The sequence below is a fragment of the Nilaparvata lugens genome, chromosome 3 (genome assembly GCF_014356525.2).
Source record: "Nilaparvata lugens isolate BPH chromosome 3, ASM1435652v1, whole genome shotgun sequence".
NCBI lineage: Eukaryota > Metazoa > Arthropoda > Insecta > Hemiptera > Delphacidae > Nilaparvata > Nilaparvata lugens.
This window is the reverse complement of record NC_052506.1, coordinates 85,511,085-85,524,624: the sequence shown is the minus strand read 5'-3', so window position 1 is coordinate 85,524,624 and position 13,540 is coordinate 85,511,085. Positions and strand designations below refer to the sequence as shown.

Genomic DNA, 13,540 nt, shown 5'->3' with positions numbered 1-13,540 from the left:
TGATATCAAAATCTAATTTTCTTGTGATACACAATTTATGGCTTGAATTGGAATTCTGTTCCATCTATGGAACTCCTCATGAGATGAATTTATACATTACTATCTCTAATATTTCTCTTTTAAATTCAGAATAATATGAGAATCTTATTTTCATGAGATCAAACATGTTATCGTTTGAATTGGAATCATGTTACATCAATGGAGCTTTTCATGAGATGAATTTATACATTACTATCTTTTTCTCATTCCTCCCTCAAATCCAGAATAATATCAAAATCTCATTTTCTTCTGATACTCAATTTATCGCTTGAATTGGAATCATGTTTCATCAATGGAACTTTTAATGAGATGAATTTATACATTACTATCTTTAATATTTCTCTTTTAGATTCATAATAATATCAGAATCTCATTTTCATGTGATCCCCACGTTATCGTTTGAAATGGAATCATGTTCCATCAATGGAACTTCTCATGGGATCATTTTTTTTTTATTAATAATGATTTTTTGTCATAGTCATTCAATATCAGCGGTTTTACATGCATGACATCAAGCCGCTGTTGTAGAACAAATGAACATATGATTCTCATTACAGCATACTATACTGTAAAGAGATCATTTATGTTTTCTTTACAGTCGAGTATGTTTCCTAGTTCCGAAAAAGTAACATTTAAACAGCTGCCTTCAGCGCTCCAGGGAGAGTTTTGTCACAAAATTCCTTATTCCACAGAGAAGAGGATTATTCCTTATTCCTCCTACTTTGTGCTTATTCCAAAATAGTTCCTATAATAACCTGCAGGTAGCAGTAAAGTCTTCACTTGGTAACAACAATTTAAACTTCTTATTGTTAAGAACTTTATTGAGAAGATTACCTCCATTACTGCATGATCAGAAAACATCTGAATACATTGTTATCCCAATCAAACTGATCCAGATTCAAATTCCTAACAGTGTGTCAGTGTGTGCTTCATTCAGTCTTCTAGAAAATAGCTTTAGGAGACACTGTCCACTGAGTCCTAATAACATCTGAGTAATTAATATAATACCTCAAATAATTCGAGAACTCATCTAAGAAGTTTCAAGTAATAAGAGCTCAATTGAAATCTTATAATATAGGCCATTATTATATTCTATTTTAGCTCGATGGGTCTGTCTGTTATGAACTAGGCGCTACGGGCTAGGTCATGTTTATAAAATGCAGTAACTCGAGCATCAGCAGGTAATAGTTTCTGTTTCTCAGCAATATCATTCTTTCTCAGATAAATATGACAAAAAATATTGTACGTAACTTGTACAGTAACGTATTTACCGCATTCGTATGATAATTCTGCCCTCAACTATGTTTCGGGCAGAAACAATCATACTTATGCGGTAAATTATCGTTACCGGACTTGTGACGTAAAGTACCATTATCAGCATGTATGATAAAACATAATAAAGGGAGCATTAAATTCATACATTACTATTTTAAATTTAGGATTTTTAACACTCCACTAAAAATCAAGCTGCCTTCTGTAGAACGTTGAGCTCCACGCACATGAGACTAGCTGAAATCTAGATTCTGTTTGAAACATATTTGAATCGCTAGTTTTTATTTTTATCACTTCACTGAAAATCAAGCTGCCTTCTGTAGAACGTTGAGCTCCACGCACATGAGACTAGCTGAAATCCAGATTTTGTTTGAAACAGATTTTTATCGCTAGTATTTACGAACTAGACAAGAGAACTTGTGTAAACGATAATGAAAGTTATTATAGACAACATTGACGGTTGTGGTACTTTGAATATTGTAGGGTGGTGCAGATGAGGGGCGACATCTGGCCTGGGAGCAAGGGCTGGCACTTCTTTTATCGAGCACATATGGCTTGCGTAACTCTTTGGGTGATTGTGTAGCACTGGGATACACAAAGCGTCTTCCTCCTCTCACATCCCTAGATATCTCTTGTGGTTGCTGGCTTGCGCTTCTGTCTCCAGAGGTTTCACAACCGATATTGAGAAACATATTAGAAATAGATCGGTCGGCCCTCTTTCCTATCTCCGTCCCTCACACGCTGTCCTAGTCCTTTCAAACATTCATTCCTTTTTTACAGATCAGATAAAGATTGTTATAAGCCATCCGTTTTTCTATTTCATGTGTTCGTTTCTTATCGGTATTGGGCGTATTCATAGGATGCCACTGTTATGATACGGAATCAGTCCACATTGTTTCACAGATTTTCTCCAGTGTAGTTGATAAGTATGAATAGTTTTGATTATTCATGAGAGAAATATTATCTTCTAACAATCTTAACAAACTAAAATATTGAAAAGGAAGATTTGGGCGGATTAAGAAAAGGGAGTCTTTGGATCAAGGAGAGGAAATCTTTAGGAAAACTTATCAGGACTACGTCCTGAATCAATGATGGAGAAGAATTTAAACTCTCCTTGAATAGGCTAAAAATTTATTCCGTCAATTACTGTGTATTGTTCCACATTATAATCTAGATATGATTATAATATAACCGTGACTCATTCTCCAATCAATTTTAACTTCAGCTAGACTGTTCCAATTTGTTAACATAAGATGAAGTACTGTACCTCAACATTTTACTTTCTTGGTAAGGGCTCTTCGTATATACAGTACATAAACATTAAAAATCCAAGTAGGTACCAGTGTACCTGGAATACAATATAATCTAGGTACATTGGTAGGTACCCTGTTTTCAACTTCATTTTATTTCTCAAGTTTCCACGTTTAATGCCATTTTCAAAGAGTTGTGGAAAATTAAATATAGTTGAAATAGGGTACTCATGTTCAATTTTAATGAAATACTTTCTCGGGATACCCATCTCACATTCGTTATCACCTTACAGAAATGCATTGTCCGAATACTGTCTAAATATTTGTTGAAACAAATTTGGTAATGATAGTGGTTATTGATCAATTTCTGGTTTTCATAGCGGATATTTGACTCAAAAAACGTTTAATTGTGCGATTTTTTTCCTCTTGAATCTTTTTTCATGTTAATTTGAAAGGCACCAACTGCTGAAAGAGACCTTTATTGAAGATGAGTGAAATGACCACACTATAAATGGATGATTATAGCGAGTAGAAAAAAGCCGGTTGTAAATACACAAATAATCTCATTAAATGCCTTTCACTTTACGCTAATGAACAAAGCAGAATATTGAAACAGTAAATCGTTTTTTTTCCAGTGAGTAATTTGGAATGAGTGTTTTATGAAATTATTATTTCGCTTTGAAAAAGTGTAGTCGGATAGTATTTTTTGTTGTGATGAGTTTATTACTTTCCACTCCACCAATGCCGGCGGTAAATTAATTTATATAGCGACACTTTTAATGAGAAAATGGCTCTTTGATATGTACCCACTCCCTTTTTCTATCAAATGTTTACTGAAAGCTGGACGGTGGGTGCAGCCTAATGCATCGGCTTGTTCCAACCACCAGCGTCGAGATTGTAATTCGACAAACATCGCTATAACGGCAAACTAGTACCAGAACAACTAGAGCTCTTTCCGCTTTAAAAATTCATTGGCCGACGTAATACAGATCTAAGTTCGCAGCATTTGGTCCGCGAAAGCCTCATATTTTTCGCGGCGGTCGTATGGAAGCGATGAATAAAAGATGCAAGTTGCCCGTTGTTTGTCGTTGCCTTTGAATTAATGGCGGCGGCGCGGGAATTTTTAGACCAACGACTGCAGCGCCACTACCGGTCGGAAACGAAAACAAGTCTATTTATCCCATTGCTTTGTGAACTTGCCGTCACCGCCGTACCACTGCCGCTTTTCTGCGTCCTCAAACTTTGCCAACGCTTCCAGGCGGCCAACTGTTTTGTTTCCTCCCGCTTACAAGAGTAGGCCTACGCACTGGCTGAAGAATCCACAAATCAATTGTTTCAACAAAGCCACTCCTATTTTACAGTTTTCCAAATGTATGCTCTTATATTGTGCGAGAATCACGGGTTTATCGGAGTGTTGATGTGAAAATTGAAGAAGGAGATCATATAGAAACTTCGAAAAGATTATAAATGGAAGAGAATCGCGGTTTTATCAGAGTAGTGATGTGAAAATTGAAGAAGGAGATCATACAGAAACTTCGAGAAGAGTATGAATGAGATACATATGAATAGCACACGTAATAGAGTTTATATTTAAGATTTTTTATGCATTTTATGCCAATAATAAACTGGAAAAAGAGATGTAGGGAGGCCAAGAAAGAGATGAGTACCGGAACAGGTTGATTAATAAACCTAATCCCTGAAGTGAAGATGATGATGATGATGATGATGATGATGATGAATAAACAGGTAAAGTGGATTAATAAAAACAATATAAAAATCTTGTAGTACCCTTTTTTTTTAAAACCTTTGAAAGATTTTGAAGTTTTTATTAAGCCACAAGATTTTATATTGTTTTTATCAATTTGTTAAAAAGTAGCCAATGTAAGTGGAGTGTTTTTAGGTAAAGTGGAGTAAAACTGGAATTACAATGTTTTCGATACATGATATACTTATCAACGAGATTAAACAATCATGTCTAGTCGAATCATTTTTATGTCGATTCTATTTTTATTATCATTATTACACTCCCATCATGAATAAAAAATCATGATGAATATGTTGGCAAATAAACATGGTTTTAGCTTCTAGTCTGTAGTCTCTTGAATTCTATTCTCCAAACTTGTGTAATTAATAATGATGAATCTGTTGGCAACTCATCCAAAATGTTTCTAGCTTCTTGTTACTAGTCTCCTGAATTCTATTCTCAAAACTCGTGTAACTTGGTTTGTTGCAGGTATGAAACATTCGAATACTTCGATCTGAATTGTGTGGTATGTAGTGAATCTTATTTTTATTTGTTCCTTTACATTTTACTCTATTCAACTTGTGTGCTCTTGGTATTAACTCTTCCTATACTAATTATTGCATTCAAATACTTCTCACAGCGTTCTGATAATTCCAAACTCTTATTCAATCAATCATTCAGAGTTACACACCTTACAGAAAAGTTCCATAGGCTCATACGCCCAAAACGGTTCCAATTCTAATTTATACAACAGTCCAAATGCTATATGAATCTCATTAACCTAACCTAATCTAACATATCCGAACCTAACCTAATTTAGCCAAAACCTAACCAAACCTAACCTAACCTAACCCAACCTAACCTAACCTAACAATATTAACTGTATATTTAATGAAAATGCATCTGTAGATATTTATGTTGATGTATCTGTATATTCTTGATTGCTTTCCCCAACTAACAACTTATTGATTGATTATTGATTTGGAGGAGGACGTTTTCCTTAGATGACATCGGCTTTAAAAATTCATTGGCCGACGTAATACAGATCTAAGTTCGCAGCATTTGGTCCGCGAAAGCCTCATATTTTTCGCGGCGGTCGTATGGAAGCGATGAATAAAAGATGCAAGTTGCCCGTTGTTTGTCGTTGCCTTTGAATTAATGGCGGCGGCGCGGGAATTTTTAGACCAACGACTGCAGCGCCACTACCGGTCGGAAACGAAAACAAGTCTATTTATCCCATTGCTTTGTGAACTTGCCGTCACCGCCGTACCACTGCCGCTTTTCTGCGTCCTCAAACTTTGCCAACGCTTCCAGGCGGCCAACTGTTTTGTTTCCTCCCGCTTACAAGAGTAGGCCTACGCACTGGCTGAAGAATCCACAAATCAATTGTTTCAACAAAGCCACTCCTATTTTACAGTTTTCCAAATGTATGCTCTTATATTGTGCGAGAATCACGGGTTTATCGGAGTGTTGATGTGAAAATTGAAGAAGGAGATCATATAGAAACTTCGAAAAGATTATAAATGGAAGAGAATCGCGGTTTTATCAGAGTAGTGATGTGAAAATTGAAGAAGGAGATCATATAGAAACTTCGAGAAGAGTATAAATGAGATACATATGAATAGCACACGTAATAGAGTTTATATTTAAGATTTTTTATGCATTTCATGCCAATAATAAACTGGAAAAAGAGATGTAGGGATGCCAAGAAAGAGATGAGTACCGGAACAGGTTGATTATTAAACCTAATCCCTGAAGTGAAGATGATGATGATGAAGATGATGATGATGATGATGATGATGATGATGATGATGATGAATAAACAGGTAAAGTGGATTAATAAAAACAATATAAAAATCTTGTAGTACCCTTTTTTTTTAAAACCTTCAAAAGATTTTGAAGTTTTTATTAAGCCACAAGATTTCATATTGTTTTTATCAATTTGTTAAAAAGTAGCCAATGTGAGTGGAGTGTTTTTAGGTGAAGTGGAGTAAAACTGGAATTACAATGTTTTCGATACATGATATACTTATCAACGAGATTATACAATCATGTATAGTCGAATCATTTTTATGTCGATTCTTTTTTTATTATCAGTCTTACACTCCCCTCATGAATAAAAAATAAAAATAATGTTGGCAAATAAACATGTTTTTAGCTTCTAGTTTCTAGTCTCTTGAATTCTATTCTCCGAACTTGTGTTATTAAGAATGATGAATCTCTTGGCAACTCATTTAAAATGTTTTCAGCTTCTAGCTTCTAGTTTCTCGAATTCTATTCACTAAACTCGTGTAACTTGGTTTGTTACAGGTATGAAATATTCGAATACTTCGATCTGAATTGTGTGGTATGTAGTGAATCTTTTTTTATTCATTCTTATACATTTTACTCTATTCAACTCGTGTGCTCTTGGTATTAACTATTACCATAATAATTATAGCAATCAACTACGTTTCACTGCGTTCTGATAATTCCAAACTCTTATTCAATCAATCATTCAGAATTATACAACTTGAAGAAAAGTACCATAGGCTCATACGCCCAAAACGGCTCCAATTCTAATTTATACAACTGTCCAAATGCTATATGAATCTCATTAACCTAACCTAATCTAACCTATCCGAACCTAACCTAATTTAACCTAAACCTAACCCAACCCAACCTAACATAACCCAACCTAACCTAACCTAACAATATTAACTGTATATTTAATGAAAATGCATCTGTAGATATTTATGTTGATGTATCTGTTTATTCTTGATTACTTTCCCCAGCCAAAAACTCATTGATTGATTATTGATTTGGAGGAGGACGTTTTCCTTTGATGACATCGGAATCACTACTCTATCAGTTCGAAGTCTCCACAATTCCTAACAATTCGATGACATCAGAATTACTACTGTATCAGTTCAAAGTCTTCACAATTCCCAACGATTCGATGGCATCAGAATGACTACTGTATCAGTTCAAAGTCTCTTCAATTCTCAACGATTCGATGGCATCAGAATGACTACTGTATCAGTTCAAAGTCTCTTCAATTCTCAACGATTCGATGGCATCAGAATGACTACTGTATCAGTTCAAAGTCTTCACAATTCTCAACGATTCGATGGCATCAGAATGACTACTGTATCAGTTCAAAGTCTTCACAATTCCCAACGATTCGATGGCATCAGAATGACTACTGTATCAGTTCAAAGTCTCTTCAATTCTCAACGATTCGATGGCATCAGAATGACTACTGTATCAGTTCAAAGTCTTCACAATTCCCAACGATTCGATGGCATCAGAATACTACTGTATCAGTTCAAAGTCTTCACAATTCCCAACGATTCGATGGCATCAGAATGACTACTGTATCAGTTCAAAGTCTCCACAATTCCCAACGATTCGATGACATCAGAATGACTACTGTATCAGTTCAAAGTCTCCACAATTCCCAACGATTCGATGGCATCAGAATGACTACTGTATCAGTTCAAAGTCTCCACAATTCCAACGATTCGATGGCATCAGAATGACTACTGTATCAGTTCAAAGTCTCCACAATTCCCAACGATTCGATGGCATCATAATGACTACTGTATCAGTTCAAAGTCTTCACAATTCCCAACGATTCGATGACATCAGAATTACTACTGTATCAGTTCAAAGTCTCCACAATTCCTAACAATTCGATGACATCAGAATTACTACTGTATCAGTTCAAAGTCTCCACAATCCCAACGATTCGATGGCATCAGAATGACTACTGTATCAGTTCAAAGTCTTCACAATTCCCAACGATTCGATGGCATCAGAATGACTACTGTATCAGTTCAAGTCTTCACAATTCCTTACGATTCGATAACATTAGAATTACTACTGTATCAGTTCAAAGTCTTCACAATCCCAACGATTCGATGGCATCAGAATGACTACTGTATCAGTTCAAAGTCTTCACAATTCCCAACGATTCGATGGCATCAGAATGACTACTGTATCAGTTCAAAGTCTTCACAATTCCCAACGATTCGATGGCATCAGAATGACTACTGTATCAGTTCAAAATCTCCACAATTCCAAACGATTCGATGACATCAGAACTACTACTGTATCAGTTCAAAGTCTCCACAATTCCCAACGATTCGATGGCATCAGAATGACTACTGTATCAGTTCAAAATCTCCACAATTCCCAACGATTCGATGACATCAGAACTACTACTGTATCAGTTAAAAGTCTCCACAATTCCCAACGATTCGATGGCATCAGAATGACTACTGTATCAGTTCAAAGTTTCCACAATTCCCAACGATTCGATGACATCAGAATTACTACTGTATCAGTTCAAAATCTTCACAATTCCCAACGATTCGATGACATCAGAATTACTACTGTATCAGTTCAAAATCTTCACAATTCCCAACGATTCGATGGCATCAGAATGACTACTGTATCAGTTCAAAGTCTTCACAATTCCCAACGATTCGATGGCATCAGAATGACTACTGTATCAGTTCAAAGTTTCCACAATTCCCAACGATTCGATGGATCAGAATTACTACTGTATCAGTTCAAAATCTCCACAATTCCCAACGATTCGATGACATCAGAACTACTACTGTATCAGTTCAAAGTCTCCACAATTCCCAACGATTCGATGGCATCAGAATGACTACTGTATCAGTTCAAAGCTTCCACAATTCCCAACGATTCGATGGCATCAGAATTACTACTGTATCAGTTCAAAATCTTCACAATTCCCAACGATTCGATGGCATCTGAATGACTACTGTATCAGTTCAAAGTCTTCACAATTCCCAACAATTCGATGACATCAGAATTACTACTGTATCAGTTCAAAGTCTTCACAATTCCCAACGATTCGATGGCATCTGAATGACTACTGTATCAGTTCAAAGTCTTCACAATTCCCAACGATTCGATGACATCAGAATTACTACTGTATCAGTTCAAAGTCTTCACAATTCCCAACGATTCGATGACATCAGAATTACTACTGTATCAGTTCAAAGTCTTCACAATTCCCAACGATTCGATGACATCAGAATTATCACTGTATCAGTTCAAAGTCTTCACAATCCCTAACGATTCGATGGCATCAGAATGACTACTGTATCAGTTCAAAGTCTTCACAATTCCAACGATTCGATGACATCAGAATTACTACTGTATCAGTTCAAAGTCTTCACAATTCCCAACGATTCGATGGCATCAGAATGACTACTGTATCAGTTCAAAGTCTTCACAATTCCCACGATTCGATGACATGAGAATTACTACTGTATAAGTTCAAAGTCTCCACGATTCTCAACGATTCGATAACATTAGAATTACTACTGTATCAGTTCGAAGTCTTCACAATTCTTAACGATTCGATGCCAGAAGTAGTTTCCAGTTGAGAGGTGGGAGTTGTTTACATTTGAGAAGTAGCTTCTCAACACTCCAAACTAAGAGCATCAGAAGAAATGACATTCGATTTTAGGAATGAAACTCAATCTCAAGTGCTCAGTGAAAAGCTTTATGGACAATAGGGAATCACGGCTGAAGTGATACCCACAAAACTGATGAAACTTTTTTTATTCAGCTGTGCGGATATTCAAGTTGAATAATATCGTGAACATTGAGGCAGAACGGCTGCATCCATTAATGTCATTTCGAGCACTTACCGTTGTTTCAAGTAGGGCATTACAGCAGATTAAAATACGCTTTAAAAGTGCACGAAACTTCCATTTTATCGATTCCAGTCTTCTGTTCTTATTATCAGTTTCATTAGACTTGCCGTTACAGACTTTTCTTCTGCTTCCCCTTCTACTTAAACCGTGCCTATTCCCGGGAGTACTTGAATTGAGTTTTTACCGGTAAGGGTTTTTATTTTCTTGAAATAATTTTTAAACCCCATGGCTATTGAATGGCTGGTACTCAGTTGAAGCAGAAAATTAATTGGTTGAATTTTCGAATTTCCTTCTAAGAATTCTATTGCCCTTATTTAGCTCGTATTTTTCTATACTGCTTTTCCCCCACCTTTCAATAGCTTCCTTATACAATTCACATTATTTTCTCCTTTACCCTTCATTTCCTCTTCTCTCCCTCTCCGTTTTATGAACTTCTCACTTTATCTCTTAATAGAATTCTTTTTCCTTGAACGAGTTTTCCCTACTTCTTGAACTACTTTACACTCCTTCCTTCTTTTCCACTACCTACTCCCTACTTCTTCCTTCTATTTATGCAATATGATGTTTGCCATAGGTCTTTTCAGACCTGGCAAAGGAAATTAAAAAATAAATGAATAAATAAATCAATCAAACAATCTTCCTACTTCTTCAGTTTACTTCTTCCTACTTTTCTCCTCTCTTCATCTCCTACTGCATTCTTCTTTACACCATCTCTTCTTCTCCTGATTAACAAATCTCCTTGTTTTAACTTTGTATGTTCGTCTGACAGTATTTTCATTCTTCCAACTCTTACGTTCATTCTTCTTTTGTTCTACATTCTACTCCTCCTTCCTTTGTTCTTTCTTCACTATTTCTCTCAATATTTCCTGTTACTTCTATTCATTTTTCTCCCCTCACCCTGTCATCCTACCTGCCCTCTTGTTGTTTTCCTCCCTTCTTTCTCCACACCCTCTTTCTCCTGGTATTTTCCCTTTTTCCGTGGTCATTTTATACACATTTATCCTTTCACTCTCTTTCAAAAAAGGTTTGTATGGTAGAGAGGACCTGGAGTCCTAACTCCGCCCTAATAAAGGCAAATAACAATCAATCAACCACAGTCCTCTATTTTCTATGCTTTTCCAAGTCTGCTCCACTCCATTCTCTATTAATAACTTTTTTCCCACTTTGCTTTCTCTCACCTATCTGTCAATATAGGCCAAGCCATAAAAACCGTTTTTCCAGGCGTTTCCATACAATTCTCTCTCTTTCTTCCAGCACACCACATCATTTAAACAATTTTGTCTAATTTTCTATGTTTTTTATTTCTATTGTTATTGTTCTATTGTATATTGCTTCTTCTCATTGTAGCCTATTTGTGTGTATAGTGTGTTATGGATAAATTGAATTGAATTGAAAGTCGGAAGCTATAGTGAGGTCCACGTTATAATGACAGTATTAGATCAACTTTGGTTTTGCTATCCTTGTCTATCATTCGACAAAGCCGGTGGTACTATCCTTTTATAGGTTCACAACGATGCCAATTATGTTTTTGACAGTGTAGTAATATAATCAATTAATGCAGAGAATCAGCATTGCTATTCTCCTATCTTCATCTACTGCCATTATAACGTGGATCTCACTATTCGATTCGCTGATTATCAGCTGATTCCCGAACGCCAACCGAATCAGCCAATCGGAGAGCTTCCTGTCCTGCCGAATCATCTGAAATCGCCTGAAAAAAAAACGCTTCATGTGGCTTGGCACTAACACTCTCCTTTTTATTTTCCTCGCCCTATTACCAGAGGTAAGGAAAGTATTGCTTTCCGAAAAAAATTAAGGTACCCCAATATCTAAATTTCTATACGTTTCAATGTCCTCTGAGTCCAAAAAGTGGTTTTTGGGTATTGGTCTGTGTGTTTGTGTGTGTGTGTGTGTGTGTGTGTGTGTGTGTGTGTGTATGTGTGTGTGTGTGTGTGTGTGTTGTGTGTGTGTGTGTGTTGTGTGTGTGTGTGTGTGTGTGTGTGTGTGTGTGTGTGTATGAGTGTATGTGCGTCTGTGTACACGATATCTCATCTCTCAATCAACGGAATGACTTGAAATTTGGAACGTTAGGTCCCTACAATATAAGGATCCGACACGAACAATTTCGATAAAATGCGACTCAAGATGGCGGCAAAAATGGCGAAAATGTTATCAAAAACAGGGTATTTCGCGATTTTCTCGAAAACGGCTCCAACGATTCTGATTGAAGTTATACCTGAAATAGTCATCGATAAGCTCTATCAACTACCACAAGTTCCATATCTGTAGAAATTTCAGGAGCTCCGCCTCATCTATGCAAAGTTTGATTTTAGATTCCTAATTTTCAGGCTTCAGATTTAATTTAAACAAGAAAATTTAAGTGGAAAAGATTGAGCATGAAGATCTCTACAATTAATGTTCAGTAACATTTTCACCTAAAATTGAAAATAAGCTCGAAATTCGAGAAAATGTGATTATTCAATTACAAACTGTTGGCAACTGTTGATTCTATTAAATGATTCACTATGAAGAGATAACAGACCTCGTGTGTCTTCAGCGTTATTGTCCTGTCACCAGCTGGCTCAAATCTTCGAATAGTAGACTTGAGATGCGCGGGACCACTAGCGTCAGGTGATCAATTTTCATAACGGCAAGGAAAGTTGTGTGAGTGCGCCACACCAGATTTTTTCGTTTTTTCTCCACACTGCACAGAAAGCAGCTGTTTTCCAGTCCCTACGTAGATCTGAAAGGCATTGCAGACGACTCTAGTCTGACGTCAGAACAGGTTTGTTTCCGGCTAAGGCCGGAAAGAGTACCCTTTCCGGCCGCTGAATTTCAAGTGTGCTAAAACATCTGATCAAAAAACTCTTCATTATTTGAGTTTATTATTCAACAATTAAAACATTTATAATAATATCATCTTATTGTCATTTGAAAGAATAAAAAAGTATAAACTCAGCCTCCCACGTAATTGAACATAATCTTTTAGGTTATTTAGACAAATCAGAATAAAAAATAAAAATACTTTGACAATTTCCTGATATTTAGATTAACTCAGATTTGCTATAGTGAGGTCCACGTTATAATGACAGTGGATAAAGATAGGAGAATAGCGATGCCGATTCTCTGCATTAATTAATTATATTTCTACACTGTCAAAAACATAATTGGCATCGTTGTGGACCTAGAAAAGGATAGTACCACCGGCTTTGTCGAATGATAGACAAGGATAGCAATTTCAAAGTTTAGCAAATACTGTCATTATAACGTGGACCTCACTATAGAGCTATGACCTTCCACTTTCGCTTTCAGAAATGCTTGATAGACAATTATTATTCTGATATATATATTGTTTATTTTTCTGTGTGGCGAAACATAGCGTTTGCACCACGGGCAAAAATATTTTCCTGGCTCTCATTCATTTCTAGTCCTCGGCCTACGGCCTCGGACTTGAAAACCGATTTCGAGCCGGAAAAGTTTCATTTTCGGCCCTAGTTGCGAAATCTACTATTTCACGTCTGCTCTATTGCCTAACGCTGAAAACATGAGTGCAGCAG

General features: G+C 36.3%; 1 protein-coding gene across 2 annotated transcripts in view; it reads left to right on the top strand.

The window, feature by feature from the left end:
- The window catches only part of LOC111044184 (irregular chiasm C-roughest protein), a 635,676-nt gene that overhangs the window by 179,074 nt on the left and 443,062 nt on the right, over window positions 1-13,540 (top strand). The gene's annotated exons all lie outside the window — the stretch shown is intronic.